The sequence below is a fragment of the Cupressus sempervirens genome, chromosome 2 (assembly GCF_028749045.1).
Source record: "Cupressus sempervirens isolate cs-2001-9-10 chromosome 2, ASM2874904v1, whole genome shotgun sequence".
Classification (NCBI taxonomy): domain Eukaryota; kingdom Viridiplantae; phylum Streptophyta; class Pinopsida; order Cupressales; family Cupressaceae; genus Cupressus; species Cupressus sempervirens.
The window spans coordinates 404049516-404073950 of NC_143119.1; positions in this window are offsets into that span (position 1 = coordinate 404049516).

Genomic DNA, 24435 nt, shown 5'->3' on the forward strand with positions numbered 1-24435 from the left:
TTATTTGATTTTATAGAAATATAAAAATAATATTTTTTGTTCCTTGTTGCCTTCATCTCTCACTTTTTCCAACATAAGGAATCCCACATATATAATTCTGAAAGTCAATAATTTTTTTAGCACTTATATAGGTTATTTTCCCTTTACTAGACTTATTTTGTCCTGCACAAGATTATTGTGCACAACTCTTATCACCTATAACTAAGATAGAAGGTGGTGCATATGTTGATCTTTCAACAACTCCATCCATAGAACCCATATTGGCTAAAGATGGAGTGCCTTGTTAGTGGTACATTTAAATAATATCAACATATTGCTCTAAAGTGGTTCACATATTTGCACAGATTTTTCACGTAAAGAACAAACTATTATATCAAATTGATCATACCATGATCTCTCTTCTCTTAATCAATGCTAAAACCATTTTCAAACTCTACTTCCTCAACTCATCACTCTCATAGTAATGCATTTCCTCTTTAATCTTGGCTAGACTCTCTTTCAGGAGTTCAACAGAGGAGACCTTGTACAATTTGCATATGCATTGTTGTAAACACCTTATTTGGGCATAAAACTTTATCCTCATCTAGTAATAAACATGTATGGCCCTCTTAAAGACATATCCTATTGATTTTGACTCATAATTACATCACTTTCTATTCCTTACAAAAGGTCACCCACTGCAAGGTGCCTCAATAAATGGGAGATTGTGAATTTGCATCCTAAGTAGGTTCATCCTTGCAATGTCCCAAAACTTCTTTCCCCAATTAATAGAACAACTTCTAACAAGGTAGTAATATATCCTCCTTTGGGAAAAAATTTCAATTCTATATTGACCCCTCCCCTACATAGACAGGACCATAACACAAACATAAACATTACCATACAAAAAAAACTTATAACATGTAACTATAATACATATGAGTGCCATCTTCCTATAGATTATATCATTTATCAAAAATGGATACAAAATTTGAAACATAGTACAATTGAGGGACATTTCACCAGCAACATTAGTATCACACTCAGAAATTGCAACATCTCCCACTGCTTCCCTCGATGGAAAAACCACCACTCTAGGTTTTTTGCTTTGTATCTCAAATTAACTATAAGTTAATGAAAGTATCCACACACCATTCATTCAAACTATAAAATTTCAAAATGGTTGTAAATGATAATTATTTTAATTTTCACACTCACATGGCCATCTTTGGCAAACCTTGGAGAAGTCCTCTACACAACAACCTTTCTCTCCTGAGAAAGGAAATAAAAAGAATTAGACATTTTCAACACTGTTCTTTGTACTCAAAGGATAATCTATTTTTTGGGTGTTTTCAAACCACTACATATTACTAGCATATTTTTTGTATCCATTGTTTTCTTGTTGTAGAGCACCTCTTCATATCTACAAAAGGCTTCACTCTTTCTAGTATGTAGGGTGCCTCAAGTGAATCATTGATTTCTTTTAATTTTTTGCTTAATTTTAACATTCTATACAGTCTTCAATAATATAATAGGACTATTACTAAACACAACTTCCTGATACATTCAACGCCTTACAAATTCTAACAGTTTTGTGATGTTGGTCTTTTAACAAAACACAATAAAAATTATTGCTTCATTGTCTACAACATTAAATATGGAGATCATCCAATCTTTTATATCTATCTATATTTAAAATTATTTGAATTTTTATCTATCTACATGGAGATGCATTCTTGATGGAATTTTTTTGCATAACATATAATCATAATCATTGTCTCCAAGACTACACATGGTGTGTATATCATGTATTGTCATTGGATTTAAACCATTCAAACATGTGGATGACATATCATAAAATATAAGATCTATATTTTTAGGTTGTAGAGAGTATTCATCAACCAAGATTTAAGCACAAAATATGAATAAGTCTTCTTTTGAATTGAGGTAGATGACATAATCAACACATTGCTCTCACTAATTATAGTCAACTAAATACAACCTTTGATTATCTTAGAACTTAATATTTTTCAAGTTTTTTTTTGGTATTGAATTGATGAAAAGATAGAGTTATAGAAAGCTTACACTAAAATAAAATTATAACTTTTTTTTTATTGGAGGTTTAGACTTGTGACCATGGATGCTCAATAGAGGCATGAATTTTGTGAGAAAACCAATCCAATGATGGAAACCATAAAATTTATGTTATCTAATAAGAGAGCATGAGTACGTGAGTCAATGAGTTAACCTCTTCAACTATGAGCCAAGGGTTGAGAGGTATTAATTCTATCAAATTCATCTAAAATATGACCTCACATTATCTCTTATAATGTTAGAGCCTTACACTCAACAAAACTTGATTGACATAGATTTATCTGAAACCATTCAACTTCTCACCACCTTAAAAACAATAAGACCTAATTAATTATTTGAATTTTTTAATATTTTGTGCACCATTTTAATTGAACTACATTTAAAGCTCCATGTATATACCATCTACTATTCTCTAACTCTATCAGATTTGTTTGAACTCTATAAAAGATATAATCAATGAATATCATTATTGGTATCATCAATTATACTCAATCAATTAAGCTTCAACTCTTTCATTATCTCAAACTTAAACCCATTTATGCCTAATCAATAAAGTTTTTCTATGCTTTTGCAACATTTTAACTAGCCTACATTTGAGGTCTTCCCACATGTATACATATATGTACTATCATATGTAACTCTTCACAAAGATTTTTTGGAGAGGTGACGAATAGGCATATGAGTTTCTTTCCATTATAATCTCACTAAAATTAGATTAATGTCTTGATCAATGTATCTACATCTCTTGCAATACAAGTATTGATTGATGCCTTGAGGTTTTTCTATGTGAAACCCAAGAAGGGAAGAGGAACTTTAAAAAGTTTTTTATGCTATGTTTAGTGGTACTTCTACTTAGTTAATCATAGATGCTAGAGCCACTAGAATAATAGATAATGGGAAGGAGAAGCATGGGTTCATTGTACTTTAGAAGACCATTGTACTACCAAGTAGGCTAGCTAAGTGTAAGTATTGTGTCTCATAAAATTTGATCTTCCTTATGTTACTTTTCACTACAACCAGAAGGTGATTATCTATCCTTCCCCAAGAAAAGGGTTTTCCTCCATGGTGGAGGCTTTGAAGAAAAGCGTCTTGGAAACTCTGGCCTATTTCTACCCTCTTGCTAGGAGATTGTGTATGAAAGATGAGATTCTTATGGTTGAATGTAATGATCCTAGAGTGGACTTCATCTAAGATTCATGGAATGTTTTCCCAGTTGGTGATCTAGTAGGACCAGACTCTACTTCTTTGATGGATGACATTTTTATTTTCAATGATATCATTAACCTAAATGGATTTTTCCTTCCAATGCTTGTAGTTTAGGTGAAATTCCTAGGAATGTTTGTGACCACAGAACCATTAGGAAAATTGGAACTTTATAATAAAAATAGGATTAGAGGGAGTTGTAATATACATACTATTGGTTGTTTGGTGACCATGCATTACTAAGGAAAACACATGCAGGTTATATCTATGCAACTTTTTGGATATGAAGACAAAGTTCATGGTCTGCAAATTGTTTTGTAGGCTATGAAGATCATAAGAACTCATCATTAATTTCATAGAATAACTTTGAAAATAAATTTTGGCACTTTCCTATATTTATTACTTCCAATCTAATGGAGAAAGGTAGTGTTCTAGAGTTTTCACACTCAACTTCTCTTATTGAGGAAGTCATTCATGTGATTAGCTATGAATATGAGGAGAAAATGAACTATGGAAAACAAGTCATTCTTATAATCTTAAAACCTATTCATCATAGCATAATTTAATCAAATTCCTTTCAAAACCATGCTTACTTGATCAAAAACATAATTTACTCAAATTTTTGTTTTCTTATGTAGATTGATTGGATATATAGTTCAGTGATAGAGGATATATTGACAGGATTCAAAATGCATTGTTGTGGTTGGTGATCTATTTACTACATGCCTACTAGGCCAGCATTGAAAGATCTTCCCCCATCAATCTATCATATCATTTGCACTAGGTTCTCCATTGGGCATTAGGTTCTTTAGAGATTATGATGAGCAGGCATTGTCCTCTGTGGTATGCTAATGGTGGAAAGCTTAAGTGGTTGGAAATATTTGCCTACACCAACATTAATTGTGTACCCACTAACATCAATCCCACTCTTGGCTTACTACACACTTCTGGTAGTGTGCCTTCTCATGGGAAAATTCATCATTCTCATGGTATGCATGTAGCAATTCAAATGTTTTTTAATCACTTTTATTCATCATTTATGTATAATGGTCTAACACAAGCTTTCTAGTATTATAGATGAGCAGTAATATAATAGATTAGTTTAAGTTACAACATTTGGATACTTGGGAGATCATGTAGGACCTACACTATTTGGAATTAGATTGGAGTTTATACAAAAGATTTGTACCCTATGAATCATGACATCATTACTCTTCATAGGCTTAGCTACTATAATATAGATGATCATCACTAAATTTTGTTTCTCTAAGTGTAGGGTGTCTCTAACTTAGTTTTATCATGTTCTTATCATTCCCTACCTAAACATGTAATGTTACTTTAGAAATAATGATTGTATAAATCCCATAGACTCCACATAGGAATTGTTATAAAGTAGAGCTTCTCAACAATGTAGGAACTAACACGGTATTAACTGATGCAACTTTTATTATCATCAAATGGTTTCTTTCTAATATTATATCTAGTTGTTCATCAATTTCAATGAGAAACTTATTACTTGATGCAACTCTTATTATTATCAAATGATTTCTTTCTTATATTATATCCATCTATTTATAAATTTCAATGAGAAACTTATCAAATTTATAAAAATAGCCTAATGCTAATCTTAAACATTTTCAATTGTGCTATGAAACATTATATTTACTTTTCATATTTAAAATTTATAACAATAGAAAAAAAATCTTCTAGACTGTTACAAGAAAGAAAGGTTTTCTATATCTCTTTCCCAAACTTATTTTAGAGTATTGGGTAATAGGTCAATTTGTGTGAGGCCCTAATTTATCTTAGCACAACCCAAATTTATCTTCTCTTTATAGTTCTACCAGCATTGCTACCATTGGATTGGTTTGGTGTGACTCATTGTTCATCATATATGTTTCGTTTGTCTTTTGACTATGTTAAAAAGTTTTTTTCATGACTTCTAGCATCAAATATGTAAGTATATTTCTTCAACTTATGTGAGGCATGACATTGTCTATAAGAGCAACCCATCTTTATCTATAGTTTTGGTAATATGACTACAGTTGAATCTCTCACTTGTTTTAGTCTACTTTAGTGGTTTGGTCTATTTCATTGCCTAGTAAATATTGCAAGAAGGTCAAAAGGAAAATCTTTAGATGACATGATATTTCCACTATCCATGTGAATAATCAGAATGCTTATGGATATAACTCTTTAGTTTGTGAGTGATTTTTATCAACATTTCAAATCACGATTAATCATCAAGAGAAAAAGAACATGTTAAATTGCAAAATGAAAACAATTACTTATTAAAAACATGGAGGGTAGGAGAAATAGAAAGGAAAAAGGAAAAAGGACCAAGAAGAAAGTCATTTATTATAACAAAAAATCATCATGAGAGCCTAACATCTCCCAAAGTTGATTAATCTTCAACAACAAAACTAGATTATGCCAAAAGGTTAAATTTAGAAGACAATATTGACTAGGGATGCAGATGATAGATGTGACAAGTTAAAATTCATAAACCTTTATCAAAAATCTATGCTAAACTAGAACAACATAATTAGTTTTGTGTAGACTTGGTTACCACTAGTTCCAAAAAAATTGTTCTATCCACCAAAGATTATGGTAAGAAAGGGAGATGCTTATGGTATTGGTATCTTATTTCAAAGAAAATTTAAAAAGATATACCTTAAGGTTTTTTTAATAAGAAATACATCAGATAGGAATTATAGAGGGACTAGGAAATTGTAGCCTAGGGAAATCAAAAATCTTCCACCACTTTTCCATCTCAACCTTTCATCGACCATTAAAGAAGAATCTCAGTATAAATTACCCATGGAACCACATTGAATCGATATGGGTGATCTACACTGAGATTCTTCCTCAACAAGGGAAAAATAACACAAATTTCAAATAAATAATGATTTGTAACCGAAAACACTATGATCTTATAAATATTTAAAAATACATTAGGAAATTTTTCATACCCAAACACACTAGGATCTGTAACAATGCCAAAATATTTGTCAAGAAATTTCAAAGGCCTTTGATAACACAAGGATTTGTGAGACGCCATAGGGTCTTCAAGAAATCGTGCAAGGATCTACCAGATGCCACTAGGTCTTAAAGAAATCTTCCAAGGATCTACAAGACCCCATTGCTGAGATTCTTCCTCAACAGGGGAACAAAGTAACACAATGATCTTTTAAAATTTTACAAATGCATTACAAAATTCTTCATACCCAAATGCACTAGGATTTGTGATAACACCAAAAGAATTATCAAGAAATTTTAAAGGCCTTTTATAACACAATGATCTATGAAACACCATAGGGTCTCCAAGAAATCATGCAAGGATCTTCCAAAAACCACAAGATCTTCAAGAAATTGTCCAAGGATTTGCGAGACACCACAAGGTCTTCAAGAAATCATCCACAAAATATGGACTTTAGTGAACCATGAAAGTTTTAGACCCTAGAATCCTACACCTATCAGTCATCTATCTACTCATATAACTAGTAAATATTAGTCATCAAATTACCATTCACTTAACTATACTTTCAATGCAAACAGACACTTAACCAAAATTAAGAAACTGCAAGTCCCATTTTTAATGCTACAGTTAATGGACAACCTATCATATTTGCACATGGCTAGGAGGGACAACTATGGATCTCAAGTCCATTTCCTTGACACCTTGACACATACCATGGATCCAATGGTCTTACTCTAACACCCTGACACATAATATGGTATGTGGTATGGGAGACATGGGCAATAGTATGTATGTCTTAGGCATGTACAAGTTGGACGGTGGATAGCTAGTCCCATTTAGTTGAGGGTGAGGGTTCATTTTATGACTCAATTTAGGTATTATAGCCTTTTTATAGAGCAGGTTCCCCCTGTCCCATATATTTTTGAGAGAGTGCAATGCACTCTTCCAACACTATTTCTCTTTTCTCAACCATTTTGTTTCGGCATTTTTTTTTTAATTGTTGGCATCTAGTTTATTAATTAAATTCATGGGTTTAATTTCAAGGCCTTAGTTATAAATGAACTGTAGACAATTGGCTAGTTGTGATATGTAAGTGTTTTCATTTAAGGCAACACATGATGTACATGTTTACGGGAAACCTCAAAAATAAAGATACTTAGTGTTTGGTAATCAAAAAATTGTCTAAGTATAGAATTTGGTTTACAGCAATCTATTATTTTGTTTATAACATGTTGTAGACATCATATTATGAGAAGAAAAGTTACATGGAGATAGTATACATGTTGGCGATGACATGTATAACCTTGAAAGTTTGTGTAGACTATACAGAACAGAGATAATCATGTTTTGATGAAGCAGGACAACAAAATTAAAGGAAAGAATTGTTTGTTTAACAAAACAATTACTTGTCTAATTAGGGCCAACATCCTAGATGTTTACTCTAACTTGGAAAAGTGAATTAAGGTCTTAGTTGGCCCAACAATATTTTATGTAAAGGCATGCAATTTATGCAAAGGACTTCTTGTGATAAGAGGTGTGCAATCTTGGTGTATTGTGTAAGTGAACTACTATCTTGTAAGATTATGAAGTGAGTGAACTTTTGTGGAAGTGATAAATGTGAAGTTTTATATGAGCTATCTGATGATCCAAGATTGAGCTAAAGATCAAATATTTTTGAAGGAAGTAAAATAGTAGTAGATTACTTGTTTGAGAATTGAGCTCCTCTTGTAGTTGAAATTGCATGTTTGGGCAATGGGCTCTTCTTGCATGCATTATTCTACAACTCTTGATAGGGTTGGAATCTCCTAAAAAGGATTCAAAGTCTCTTAATAAGGACTCCTTATACTGAATTTTTTCATTGACTCCTAATAGGGTCCACCCTCTAACAAAGAACTTATATATTAGTATATTATCTAGTGGGTATCATCCCCACCAAGGTTTTTCCTTGGCTACGGTTTCCCTAGTTAATAAAATATGGTGTTCTGAGTTATATTTGTGCATTTTTATTGTTATTTTTTAGCATTACTTTATTACTTTATTATGCATGGTTTAAAGTAAGTAATAATATCCAGTTGGTGACTAAAGTTTGTAAATTACTGATTCACCCCCTCCCCTCAGTAATCCCTATTTTTAACAATTGATATCAAAGCTTCTTTGAGGTTCTTCATCAACTATTCCATATCCATAAGGATCTTACTTACGTTTTTAAGCCTCTTCAAAGTAACTATGCTCTGAATTCTTAGGCTCAACTTGATATATCAAGTATAATTCTTCATTCACTCTGCCTCTTTTCATGACACCTTTATCTTTTCTTCTCATGATCTATTCGGATGGGTGATTCTTTATCCATGTTCTTTCCTAAAGTAGGAGTTTTTATCTCTACTCTTGGCTCTACTAAAGGTTTTAAGCTTAATTCCTATCTTGGCTCTCCTTCATTTTGCAAATCATTGTTAGTCTCAAGAAATATCTCATCATTCCTTGTCTTAGTAACAACATCATCAGTTGAATTGTAATCAACTATTCTCTCTTGAATTATGAATTTCTCATCAATTCTCACATTTGTACTTTCTATAATAGTCTTAGTTCTCTGATTACAACATCTATAAGACTTGCTTTTAAATGAAGAACTAAGAAAAATACCTTCATCACTTCTAGCATCAAACTTACCAATGTTATCATCTCTCTTTATGTAACACTTACTTCTAAATATTTTGAAATACTTAACTATAGGTGAGTGACAAAACCACAGTTCATAAGGTGTCTTATTTGTATCCTTCCTGACTTGTACTCTATTCATAGAGTAGACTATTGTATTCATAGCTTCTCTCCAAAATGTCTTGGATACATCATTCTTTGCTAGCATAGCTCTACAGCTTCTATAATAGACTTGTTCATTTTCTTTGTAATTTCATTTAGTTTAGGGGTTCTCAAAGCTGATAGCTATCTTTTAATTCCATTTTATTCACAAAACATGTTAAACTCATTTGAAGTAAATTATCCTCCTCTATCTAATCTCAAACATTTAATCTTTACACTATATTCATTCTCAACTATATTCTTGAATATCTTAAACTTGTCAAATGCCTCAGATTTCTCTTTAAGAAATGCAATCCACAAAATGATTAGCTAGAATCAAAAAATACCTTTCACCATAGAATCTTTTAGTCTTTGTAGGACCACTAAGATCTATGTGTATATTCTCCAAATTTTTTGTAGTGGTAAACTTCTTACTAGGAAATGAACTTTTTTAATACTTTGCCAAATTACACTCCTTGAAAATTGTGTTATTAGGCTTTACAATCTTCAAAAAATCTCTAACAGCAAACACTCTATTAGTACTCGCAATATTATCAAAGTTTATATGATAGAATCTCTTATGTTGTAACCAATTGTCATCTACCTTAGTAACTAAATATGTCATTTTAGTAGGATTCAACTAAAATACATTACCTCTAGATAGGTTTCCTATTCCAATTACCTTTCCATCTTTATCTCTAATCATGCATGTTTTTTCTATGAACTGCAACTGATAACCTTTGTCTACAAGTTGTCCAACACTAAAAAGATTGTTCTTTACACCATCAACAAAGTATACGTCCTCAATATTAGTTTTACCATCAAGAGTTATAGATCCAATACCTTTTACTTGGCATGATGCATTGTTTCCAACTCTGACAATTCCTCCATCCTGACTTTTGAAGTCAACAAACTTGTTCATATCACCAGTCATATGATGTGAACAACCACTATCAATTATCTAATTAGATTTCTTCTCAACCTATGATACCAAAGCTACCCTCTATGGAATTTCTTCTTTAATTTCCACAAGCCTAATTTCATCATCCTTGGCACTTAATGCTTGATCATCAGAATCATCATTTTCATTTACATACAAACAATCTCTATCTTTTCTAGGTTTATGATTTCCCTTATAGTTTTTCTCCCTTTTAGGAAACTTTGATGCTTAATGTGTTGAATAAGACTATGTATTTCAATCATTATTTTTTCGCTGATGTCAAACCTATTATTTTTTGGTAAGACAACTGCTTATAAGATTCAAGTACTATCACTTAGTTGATTGCTAAAGAGGATTTGATTAATAAGATGTAACAAAAGCATCTAGAGGAAAGGTTGAGTAATGATTATATAATGAAGTACAAGGATTAGTTAAGATAATGATGACATAATGTATTGATAATTTACTTAAGGTTACAAATGTTGGCTATACTAAGAAAGTTTAGCAAAATAAGTTACACAAAGTTTGTCTGCCAAGCTTGGCCAAGTAGATAGTAGGTGTCAAGAAAAGATAGTGCAAGCTAAGAAGAAAGTTAGTTGTTGCAAAGTGAAAGAAAATTCTAGTGGATGTTGAGCAAGATAACTAATGCCAAGAAAATTTCAATTTATGTTGAGCATCAATAAACTTTAGTTGATGCCAAGTGATTTCATAATAGATGCTGAGCATCAGAAGGTTGATAATGTCAAGCTACTACATTATGTTAAAGATTGAAGATTCACCAAATCTAAGCTGATAAATTTGTTTTCTTGAAACTTGTGAACTAGGAGGAAGATAAGGTTGATGATCTAGTGGTATAGAATTTGAGGTAAACCATTTTTTAGGTAAATTCAAATGGATTCTAGGAGAAATTTCTAGAAGAGATACAAGATATAGGGTAGATGCATTGTATCCTACCTAATCCATCTGAACCTTAAAATGGACGATGGAAAATGAGTAGAAAAATATCCTAATTTCCTATTTATAGGAATATATATTCATGAAGCAAAAGTTTTCATGTGCGAGAACCTAAGGAAGAGAAGGAGCCAAGGGTTTTTCTTCATCAAGTGACCTAAGAGGAGAATCTGCAATGGCATGTTAAGAAAGAAGGCTTAAGAAGATGAATGCTTGAAGGGTGAACAAGCTGTCGAAGCTACAAAGTATGAAGGCCAAGAAAAATTAAGGACTAAATAGAGATCTATAATCTACAAGATAAGTTGTAGGTTTTATTAGATCAAAGCTCTACTTTTACTCTCTAACAATTGTATCAATCTAGGGTAAATCCTTTGGATTAAGGTTGACCTAATAGTAATTTTTAAATCCTTTAACTAGGTGGCATTCAAAGTGAATGACCTAAAGTCCTCTAACAAGGCTCACTTCTAATGAGGTGATTGAAATCCCTTAACTAGGTCACATTTAACAATGTGTACTATAACCTTTAAGAGGGTTGGCCTTTCACAGGGCATCACTTCAAAAGAGTGAAAAGGAGTAGCATGTTACTGGTGATTTTTCCCAAATTGGATTTTCACAAAAATCATTGTGTCAAGTGTGTTGATGAATCTATTATGTTTCATGCTTTACATTTCTGCAAGTTGATTTTTTAGTAGCATACAAGTTTTAGTGATTGCATAATCTAGTAGGATGCAAGCATGGGTATGAATGTTTTATGGGTTCACTAAATGGTGAAAAGTTTTATTTATACATTTAGACCTTGAATAACTAATTCAGCACCACCCCCCCCCTCCCCCAGCCCCCAATTATTCTAAAGTATTCCAACAATTGGAATCAGAGCCATCTACTTAAGAGGACTAGTTTTAAGGTACTAGAAGCACAAAGATTGAGATGTCTAAAAGAGAAGTACCCAAGCTCAATAGAGATAACTTTTCTACATGGAAAATTTTGATGAAGCTATACCTTGAAGGACTTGGAGATCATGCACAATCTACCATTTTTTTGGAACATGTTGATCTAGTTGGAGTTCTAACTATTAAAGATATGAAGAAGAAAAAGAAAAAACACAATCAAGCTATGTTGGAGATTGCCTCTACCCTAAGCTATGTTGAATTTGATAATATTAAATGTCTTGACAGTGCAAAGAAAATATGGGATGCCCTATCCACCATCTATGGAGGAGATAAGAATGTTCAAAGAGCCAAATCTAAGAGTCTTAGAGGTAAGTTTGATGATATGAGAATGGAAGAAGGTGAAAATGTTGCTCAATATGTTGCTAGAATAAAAGAAGTTTTTAGTGCAATAAGAGGAGCTATTGGTCATATAGATGATGATACTCTGTTAAGCAAAGTCTTGAGAACACTACTACCTATTTATGCTATTAGATTTTCTATAATTCAAGAACTAAGATGTATTCCATGAAATGATGTAACACTTGAAGGTCTGATAGGTAGACTCATTTCTTTTGAGCTATCTAACTTTGATAATTACAAACCTAAGAGTCTTGAATTTACTTTGAAAGCTAAGTTGTTATTGAAGGACTCTAATGAAGTGAAGTAGAAGAAGAAGAAGAGAAAGATAAAATATGTGTCTAGTGATAGTGATACAAATGAGGAAGATGTTGAACAATTAAAAGAATTAGTGGCAAAAGGATTTCACAAAGGTAAAGGCAAGTTCAAAGGTAAGTTACCCATCATTTGTTTTAATTGCAATGAGGTTGGTCATATTGCTACAAGATGTATATAGAAGAAAAACTATAGAGGTGGTGACAAGTACAAAATCAGAAGAGAAGATGACAGTAAAGGTTACAAAGACAAAGGCAAGAAGTCTTGCCACATTGCTGAAGATGCTTCTAATGAACATGATGATGAAGTAGTGTATGTTGCAATGAAGGATGAATCTGATGAAGATGAGACAACTACACTTGTGACTTGTGTGAACAAAAATGATAGATAGATCATTGACAGTGGATGCTTACATCACACGACTAGAGACAAAACTAAGTTCATTACCTTAAACTATTATGAAGAAAATAGTGTAAGATTTAGTAATGATGCACCATGTTTGATAAAAGGAAAAGGTTCTATCAAACTCACAGATAAGATTTCATGGGACAATGCTTACTATGTTGAAGGACTAAGCTATAACTTGTTGAGTGTGTCACGATTGAACAATTTGGGATGCAAGGTTGAATTTGAAAACAAGACTACTAAGATATATGACACAAATGGGGAACTGATTGGAAAAGTTGATCAAACCAAAAGTAATATATTTTGTCTTGATATAGAGGATGCTACTTGTCTTCTTGTAAAATTTGATGATTTATGGCTTTGGCACAAGAGGTTATGTCATGTTAATTTTGATAATTATTATCAACAACATGAAGAAAGTTAGAGGTTTTCTTAAGTTGAAGAATCATGATAATGTAGTGTGCAAGCAATGTTAGCTAGGCAAAATGGCAAAGTCAAGCTTTAAGAGTAAAGCATATACCTCCAAAGAAATACTAGAGATTGCTCATACTAACTTGTGTGGACCAATTGAGGTGCAAAGCTACAAGGGAGATAAGTACATCATGTTATTTGTTGATGATTACTCTAGGATGAAAACAATTATGTTTTTCAAACAAACATTTGATGCTTTTCAAATGTTTAAGTTGTACTTAGCAAGAGTTGAGAAAGAAAAAGGTTAAAGTCTAAAATGCTTGAGATATGATAGAGGAGAATTCACATCAAACAAATTTTAGATGTTCTATAGTGATAGAGGAATTGAAAGATAGACATCTGCCCCTCAGACCCCTCCAAAAAATGGAATAACTAAAAGGAGAAATAGATCTATAATGGACTATGCTAGAACACTCATGATGGAGAAGACCGTTGCTCTAAAATACTGGAGAGAAGTTGTAAGTACAGTTGTTTATACCCTAAACTATGTGTAAACCAAGAAAGGTACTCATTCAACACCTTTTGAACTATGGTATGGATATCGACCCAGCATAAAATATTTTAAGGTATTTGGAAGTAAGTGTTACATTCTTAAAGATGTTAGGAATGGCAAGCTTGATGCAAAAAGTGAAGAAGGTATATTTTGAGGATACTCCATAAGAAGCAAAGCTTATAAGTGTTTGAATACTAACACTAAAAAAAATTTGGAAAGTGAAAACGTGAATCTTGATGAATTTACAAAACTACATGAGGCTAAACCTATGAAAAGGTCAAAAGAATTCAAATCATTTGTATACTTTTATGAAGGAATTCCTACCAAATAAGATGTTGCAAATCAAGTTACAAACTAACAGCAAGTTTTAGTGATTGTTGAGTCACATCTTGTGAATGTCAAGTTACATTTAGGCATTGAGCTACGTTCAAATGTCAAGCTACAGAATGAAGTGGATGCACATTCTAATTTTGAGATTAGTACATCTGAAAGAGATACTAAGATGCCTAACAAAGATATACTTAGTGATTCTAAAGCTGAAAGACAAATTGAAGAAACAAGAACTGAACCAAGATTGTCTAAGTATGTGAAAAGACATCATCTTGCTACTCAAATCTTTGGAGATAAAGATGCTAGGCCAATGACAAGAAATAGATTGAGAAGTGAATCATGTTTCCTAAGCATGAAGGAACCCAAAATAGTGAAAGATACATTAGAAGATGTGGATTGGTACAAAGCCATGGAAGAAGAGATTGAACAAATAGATTAAAAAAAACATGGAGTCTAGTTCCTAGACTAGAAGACAAAAATGTGGTTGGCACCAAGTGGGTATTTAGAAACAAGCTAGATGATAATGGTGAAGTCACAAGAAACAAAGCAAGATTAGTTTGCAAGGGATATGCACAAGAAGAAGGAATTGATTAGGGGGAGACATTTTCCCATGTTGATAGATTGGAAGGAGTAAGAACTCTAATTGCTTATGTTGTATACAAAGGTTTCAAAGTTTATCAGATGGATGTTAAATCTACATTTTTGAATGGCATACTAGAGAAAGAAGTTTACATAGAATAGCTAGAAGGTTTTTTTGATGATAATAGTACAAACATGGTTTGTGGGCTGCACAAAGCTCTATATGGTTTGAAACAAGCACTTAGAGCATAGTATGAGAGACTTCATAATTATCTTGTGAAAATTGGATTTGAAAGGACTAATGATAGTAGCAATTTGTACATAAAGATAGAGAAAGGCAAAGGTATCTTGCTTTCTGAAATATTTGTTGATGATATCATATTTGGAGCACAAGATGCTTTATGTAAGGATTTTGCAAATTAGATGAAGCAAGAATTTGAAATGTCTATGTTTGGAGAAATCAATTTTTTTGTGGGTTTGCAAGTATATAGATGAAGCATGGTATATACATCACTCAGTCAAAGTATGTCAAGAAAATATTGAAAACTTTTGGATTAGAGGATTTCAAACTAGTAAGTACACCTATGGTGATAGGACATAAGTTGACAAAGAATGATGATTCAGCTATACAAGTCTATTATTCACAAATTGTAATATGTAGTACATAGAAGACCTGATATTGCATTATCTATAGGGATAGTTGTAAGATTCTCTACTAATCCTAGGGAAAATAATTTAATGTTTGTGAAGAGAATAATGAGATATCTAAAAGGAACAGAAGAGTTTTGTCTATACTATAAGAACAATGAAAAGTTTGAATTGAGAGCCTATACTGATGCAGATTGGGCTAGAAATCTCAATGACCAAAAGAGCACCAGTGGAGGAGCATTTTTCTTAGGCAAGAGACTAGTTACATGGAATAGCAAAAAAAAAGTTGTACTTCACAATCTACTATTGAAGCTAAATATGTTGTTGCTACTATAAAGTACACAAACATTGTATAGATCAAATAGCTGCTCAAAGGAATAAAGGAAGGGATCACAAAACCAATGATACTTTATTTTGATAATACAAGTGCTATCAATATATCAAAGAATCCAATGATGCACACAAAGACAAAGCACATTGCAATCAAGTATTATTACTTGAGAGAGTTAGTTCAAGATAAAGAGGTGAAGATAGAATATCTCAACAGAAAAGAGCAAATTGTTGATATATTCACAAAACCATTACCTAAGGATGCTCATGAGTATCTAAGAGGTAAATTAGGGGTGATACCCCTACCAAATGCTATCTAAGTAAGAAGAGGAGTGACCTATGTCAAACAAGTTGATATTCATATGATAATTGATGTAGAGGATCTTACTTTAGGAGCTACCTAAAGTAATCATAGAACTAAAACTTCAAAATAGTCACAAGCAAGATGATAGAGGGAGAAATTGAAGAAACCACAAAAGCTTATATCTACATATTTTAAGATGACAAATTTTTGGTATATGTCTTTTGGTGATGTTGTCAAATAGGGAGATATTCTACTGATCAAGAGCCAAAATAGAGAAATGAGAAATTGATCTAGATCTAGAAAAGATAGATCAAAGAAATGTATAATCACAAAGCGATATATTCCTTATAAATGTTGAGGGAGATATCAAGAAGTTGTTGTCAAAGAGATGAGAGTGCTACTGATCTTAGAGGGAGATTAGATAATTGTTGATGTTGTTGATTAGAAGAGGATACGTGTAAGAAAAAGGGAGAAATCCTAATTTTCCTAGTAAGAGGGAGTTACAAGAAAGAGTTTTTGTAACCAAATCAAAAGATGGAAGTTGTTGCTAGAGGGAGAAATTTTGATACAAAGTTTTCTTTTTGGTATTTTCTTACTATTTTAACCTAGTTAGTTTGGTTTAACAAGATGTTTATCATTTGATTGACTTGGTTGATCAGTTTGGTTTGCCATCAATACCAAAGAGGAAGATTGTTGAAAACTGATTGATAGCATCATTATTGAGAGAGATTATTGAAAGAGGGAGATACTTAAAGGAGACTATGTTTCAATCATTATTTTGTCACTAATGTCAAACCTGCTATTTGTTGGTAAGACAACTACTTATAAGATTCAAGTACTATCACATAGTTTATTGATAAAGAGGATTTGATCAATAAGATGTAACAAAAGCACCTAGAGGAAAAGTGGAGTTATGATTATGTAATAAAGTACATCAGTTATGACAATGATGACATGATGTATTGATAATCTACTTAAGGTTACAAATGTTGGCTTATACTAAGAAATTTTAGAAGAACAAGTTACACAAAGTTTGTGTACCAAGCTTGACCAAATAGATAGTAGGTGTCGAGCAAAGATAGTGCAAGCTGAGTAGAAAGTCAGTTGCAGCCAAGTGAAAGAAAATTCTAGTTGATGTCAAGCAAGATAGTTGATGCCAAGCAAAGTTTAGTTGATGTCAAACATCAATAAACTTTAGTTGAGATTTCATGATAGATGTCAAGCAACACAATATGTGTTGAGCATCAGAAGGTTGATAATGTCAAGCTACTGCATTATGTTAAAGATTGAATATTCACCAAATCTAAGCTGACAAATTTGTTTTCTTGAAACTTGTGAACTAGGAGGAAGATAAGGTTGATGAGCTGGTAGCACAAAATTTGAGGTAAACCATTAGGTGAATTCAAATGGATTCTAGAAGAAACTTCTAGAAGAGATACAAGATATAGGGTAGATACATTGTATCCTACCTAATTCATTTGAACCCTAAATTGGATGATAGAAAATGAGTGGGAAAATATCTTAATTTCCTATTTATAGGAATATCTAGTCATGAAGCAAAAATTTTCATGCGTGAGAACCTAAGGAAGAGGAGTCAAGGGTTTCTCTTCATCAAGTGACCAAAGAGGAGAATATGTAATGGCATGTTAAGTAAGAAGGCTTAAGGAGATGAATGCTTGAAGGGTGAACAAGCTAAAGTATGAAGGCCAAGAAAATTAAGGACTAAAAAGAGATCTATAATCTACAAGAGAAGTTGTAAGTTGTATGAGATCAAAGCTTTACTATTACTCTCTACAATTGTATCAGTCTAGGGTAAATCCTTTGGATTAAGGTTGACTAAACAATCATTCATAAATCCTTTAATAGGGTGGCATTCCAAGTGAATGTCCTAAAGTCTTCTAATAAGGCTCACTTCTAACAGGGTGATTGAAATTCTTTAATTGGGTCACATTTAACAATGTGTATTGCAACTTTTAATAGGGTTGGCCTTTCATAGGGAATCACTTTAGAAGAGTGAAAAGGAGTAGCATGTTACTGGTGGTTTTTCCCAAATTGGGTTTCCATGTAAATCATTGTGTCAAGTGTGTTCATGAATCTATTATATTTCATGCTTTACATTTTTGCAAGTTGATTTGTTAGTAATATACAAGTTTTTTTATTGCATAATCTAGTAGGATGCAAGCATGGTTATGAATGTTTTATGGGTTCACTAAGTTGTAAAAAGTTTTATTTATACATCTGGACCTTGAATAACTAATTCACACCCCCCCCCCCCCCCCCACTCTTAGTTATTCTAAAGTATTCCAACATAATGACCATATTCATCACAAGTCCAACATTTAAAGATTTTCTTACCTCCTTTTTCTCTTCTTACTAGAAGGGCTATTGCTTCATCAATCTTTCTATCTTCCTCATATCTATTGCTACTAGAAAAATCTCCTCTAGCACTTGTGCTCCTTGATAGGTTAGGTTGAATATTCAAGACACTGAAAGATATCTCTATTCTATTCAATTCTCTAGACATTCTAAGTTCATTCTCAACTACTTCAAGTCTTCCAAGAAATGTCTCATTTGTGAAATCTTTGGTACATGATATCAACAATTGTATCATTTGAATTAGTAACTTGAATGGTCGCGTTAATGTATTCAATATCTTCCATATAACCTCATCATCTTCTTTAGTTCCTCCTTGAGCTTTAATACCTACAAAAATATTTTACATCCTACCTATATATGTTCTTACAGATTCATCTTCCATCATCTTAGCATCTTGAAACACACAAATCCAACTTTGTAGCCTCAACTTCTTAGAATGTGCATCACTTTCAAAACTATTTTCTAAAGCTTTCCAAATCAAATGTGAAGTAGCAAGTGATTTTACCTAATTATACACAATTTTAGGAAGTGCAGTCAATAATTCTTCTCTAGCTCTCATATTACACATGAAAAGATCTCTTTCTGCCTTAGAGAACCTTTCTAGCTCCTTTTCTTCAATGATTGTCTTCATTGATTTTGTCAAGATCCAATATCCTAGACCCATACACAACAAGTGTGTCTTTATATTTCCTTTCTAGCTATCATAATTTATTCCATAAAATTTCAAATTATCTTTTCTAAACATGCTTGCCATGGATCTCCCAAAGTTGTACAACTTTTTCTTGAAGGACCTAATGCTCTAATACCAATTGTTAGAAACAATAGTCCACCAAGATAACTAAGAGGAGGGAGTGAATTAGTTATCCAACAATTAAAACATTTATCTTCTTTAAACAAACTTAACCTTTCAACCAAAATAAACAACAACCATACAAAGATGCACATAGACAATTAAACTAGATATGTTGACTAGGGAAACTCTTGATCAAAGGGAAAAGCCTTGTGGGAATGATACCCACAAGATAATGTACTAATATAAATATTTCTTGTTAGAGGATGTACCCTATTAGGAGTCTATTGCAACATTTAGTACAATCAGTCCTTGTTAGGAGACTTTGAATCCCTGTTAGGAGATTCAAACCCTACTAGGAGTTGTGTTAAAATGTATGCAAAAAAAACCCACTGCCCAAACATGCAATTTCAACTACAAGAAGAGCTCACTACTCAAACAAGTAATTTACTATTATCTTCTTCATTCCTCTATCCTTTCAACTAGACCAATCATTGTCAAACCTTGTAGACTAGGTCACAAACTTCAAAGTCAAATACCAAACCTCAGATCACTCAACAAAATCTCGACAATGAAGTTTTCTTCACTTCTGCACTACTCTACTCAACTTCACATTCTACACTCTCTGTTGCTAAGTGAACATTCATAATTCACATTTATCCATATCATGATAAAGGAAAATGTCCTTCCTTATACTGAGTCCATAAAATAATTCCCTAAGTTGGTTGTTATTCCTTTTCAATCAATTATTATAGGAGCACATTAAGAACACATTACACTTAGCAATAACCTTAATCTTTTGCCTTGCAACTTGAATAAATTTTTGTACATGCAATAATATGATGAGTGAGCTTAGTCACATCATCACCAACATGTCTTCTTCATTTCCTCAACCTTGATCTTCAAGATATCAAATCTACTAAGAGATATAACAAGTTTACCAAAACATGCCTTTGTAAAATCTATCTCTGAACATACATCACAAAAACTTACATAACTTCTTCTAGACTTATCCTTTCTTCTTTTGACATTAACTACATATACTAGATACTCAGAAGTATCTCCATAACCTCACGTGGTTATCATGCTCAACTAATTATTTTTACTAACTTAATCTTTCTATTGTTCTTCTATCAGATACCACAGAAGACATCAAATATGTTATGTTGACATCAATGACAAACTCAATCATTAATGTCACATATCATCATACCATCAGTATTCATCCTTACAACCACTCTTCCAACAATCTCTCCACTCTTCCAACAATCTCCCCCTTTTGCATTGATGGCAACATAGATGAAAAACATCTAGTTCCAAGAATACCAACAAAAGAGTGTCAGTCTTCAAATCCTCTTCATCAATCATACTCCCCCATTGATATACCTTAATGTGCTCTATACCAAACTATCATTCCACATACTACACTCATGCGTACTACCAAACTTCTCTCCTTAGCATAATGTTTTCCTACAATACTTCTCACCCATAGTGTTCTTTTATGCCAAACTTCTCCCCCATAGTAGAATGTTTTTCATGCCAAACTTCTTCCCCATTGACATCAATGTCAAAGGTTTTTGCAACCAACATCTATGCATTAAACTCTATAACAACTGATACTTACTAGCTTGAGTGTCAAAAGACACTTTTCAAAACAACATCAATAAGAATCCTAGATAACTCTATCCATCACAAATACTCCCCCATATAGGAAGTATCAGCATCCAATCTATACAAACAATGGCACTCTATTATCCTAGATTAATGCACTCCTACATCTTCTACTCTGATGTAGGAAGGGGCATAAACCCAAGCATACCTCACAAATATGCAAAGGTCTCTTTGGGAAGAGGCTTAGTGAATATATATGCAATCTACTCTTTAGTGCTCACATACTCCAATCTTATTTCCTTTTCTACAACTTTTGCTCTCAACATATGATACTTAATAGAAATGTGCCTAGTCCTTGAATGCAATACCAAATTCTTCGACATATTTGCAGTGCTTGTTTTGTTGCAATGTATAACAACAGGTTCATTGATTTCTATCCTTGTATCCTTTAGCATCTACTTTATCCTAATAACTTGATTGCAACTATTTGCTGCTAGAACATACTCTGCTTCTACTGTACTTTGAGATGTACAATCATGCTTCTTGCTTAACTAAGAAACCAATCTTCCTCCAAGAAAGAAAGCTCATCCACCAGTGCTCTTTTTTTCATCCATACTACCTACCCAATTTGCATTAGTATAAGCACTTAGAGTAAAATCATTAGATCTATCATATCATAATCCAAACTTAGATGTTCCCTTTAGATGTCTAAATATTCTTTTAGTTGTTGCATAATGTGCTTCTCTGGGATCAGCCTAGAATCTTGCAACAATTTCAACTGTATTTTCTATATTTGGCCTTGTGTGAGTCATATATTGCAATCCTCCAATTATAGATGTGTACTTCTTCTACTCAATAGTAGATGTCTCATCCTTTGTAGATAACTTGTGTCCAGTTACCATAGGTGTTCCAATAGGTTTATATATTTCCAAACCAAACCTTTTTAGTAATCCTTCAAGTACTTAGTCTGAGAAATAAAGGTTCCTTCTTTATTCTGTACTATCTACAATCCTAGGAAATATTTCTTTTCTCTCATCATACTCATTTCAAATTATTTCTTCATCTCCTCTATAAACTTCTTACTTTCTTCTTCATCAAAAAATATTACCAAAATCATCAAACCATCATCATTTTCTTTCCAATGTAGATTACTATCTACCATACCTTTGTTATATCCAAGCTTTGTCAAATTCTTGTCTAACCTTGCATACCTAGTTCTGGGTGCTTGCTTCAATCCATACAATGCTTTCCTTAGTCTACATACTATGTCCTTGTCATCTATCAAAGGACATCCTTCAAGCTACTCAATGTATACCTCTTCTTCAAGTTCTCCATTCAAAAATGCTAACTTGACATCCATCTAATATACTTTGAATTTCTTTTGTGTTGCATAGGCTAAGAATAATCTTACTACTATTCTACCCACTAGAGCATAAGTCTCCTCATAATATTCCTTTTTGCTATGAATAACCTTTACATACCAATCTTTCTTTATTTCTTACAACTTCTCCATGCTCATTCATCTTGTTCCTTAGTACTCATTTAGTTCCTATCACATTTTTGTCTGCTGGTCTAGGGACCAATTCCCATGTTCCATTCTTTTCTATCTAATTGTGAGCAGAAAATATAATCAGAGAGATTAGTTGAAGTAGTGTTGACAAAGGATAAGAGAGTCAAATAGATGGCTAGAGGACCTAGTAAGAGGCAGAAAACATTGTTGTCAATTGAGTCAAGTGATGAAGAATAAAAGAAACATGAAACTAAGAAAGCAAGAAAGGTGACTCCACCTAAACAAGTAGTGAGAAAAGCTCAGCAACCCTAGAAGCTGAAGATTGAGAAGATCAACATAATGATTGCCAATGAGGGGAAAAAAATTAGATGAACAATTTTTATGATTTATATAATAATTTTGAGAAGGATCAGATTGATATATCTACTATGAGATATATCATATCATATTATCTAAGTTTGAAGGATATTGGAGTAGTGAACCAGAAAGTCTATGAGAAACATATAAATAAGAAGACTTCTGCAAGAGAACAAGACCTTTAACTTTAGAAGTCTATGCTAAAGACTATCTGCAAGACTGATGATGAAGGTGAAATAAAAGGATTATTGAATAACCTTGCTCCATACTTGAGGAACAAATTGAGGCCATTTTTGTTTATGATTGGTGAAAAGGATAAGTTGAGAAAGGAGACTATAGCAGCTATTAGTAAGATGTTGATAGAGTCACAAGTGGCATCTCCTCCAACTCCTAGAACCTCAAAAGTGTTATTAAGTGGTGACACTATGAAGATTGATCAAACCAATGTTACTCTTAACATTGATGATACCAATCCATTTGGTGGATCCAAGCCAAATGTACTGGACATTGAAGATATTGAAGAAAAGTTGAAACAAATTGAGGAAGAGAGGAGGCTACTAGAAGTAGAGAAGAAGAAGATAGAAGAAGCCAAACAAAAATTTCTTGAGGAAGATAGAAAAAGAAAGGAACATGAAGAAAAAAAAAGGATTTTAGAAGAAGAGAGAATAAAGAAAATTGAGGAAGAATAGAGGAAAATATTGGAAGAGAAGAAAGAAAGAGAAGAAAAAAGATAAGAAAGAAAAGGAAGAGAAAATAGAAAAAGAAGCAGCAAATAAATAGAGGGGGATGAGACTAAACCATATCTCTCTTGCTAGTTTGGCTACTAATGATGATGATCAAATAGATCTAATCTCATCCTTATCTAAACTCATATAGAAGAATAAGATAGTTAAAATTTTCTAGAGAACATTAATGGAAGTGACTGATAGATTGCACAGCACTTTGGCAACTCAACATACTGATTTAGATCCCGAACAGAGAGAACAAGTAGTGCTAAAGACATTTGATGAAGAGTTTACAAATCAATTGAATTTTGTAGAGGTGAAGGCTCAAATTTTCCATGATGCTAACTTGTTTAGCACCATCTGCCAAAACATCAAGAACAACTTAGTCAATCTTGATATATGTATAAAAGAACTTTAGAAATGCCAATTGGAAGGGAAATCTTTATATGTTAAGTGTACCTTATCATAGAAACTGACTAAAGATATTGATCTAGTCAGATAGAGACAAAGATGAGTAAGCTAGAGGCTTTATCTAGCCAGATCCAACATCCATCTTGCAAAGTAGATGATTTTGAGAGTCAAGTTGCCAGTGTTCATAGCATCATTAGAAAACTAGAACTTTAGAAAGAGTAGATATTGAGGAGAACATCTTATTTTAGAGAATCTATAACTCTAAAACTATCTTTTGTTGAGAAGTAGCTAGAGGAATGTGTCAAGGCCAAGGACACATATACAAACTTTCTGTATTCATGTATCAATGCAATTGAGATTGCATCATGTGCATTATGTGCAATTCTCACTTCAAATGAGTCTACCAAGGAGACATGGAACAAAGGTATGGATAGTTTGAAGGCTGATTTTGATGATTGTATGAAGATTATATAGGCATAAGGGAAGACATCAATTTCAGCAATTTTGATAGTTTTTGGATAGAATCTTAACATTTTGACCTTTGTCATTGA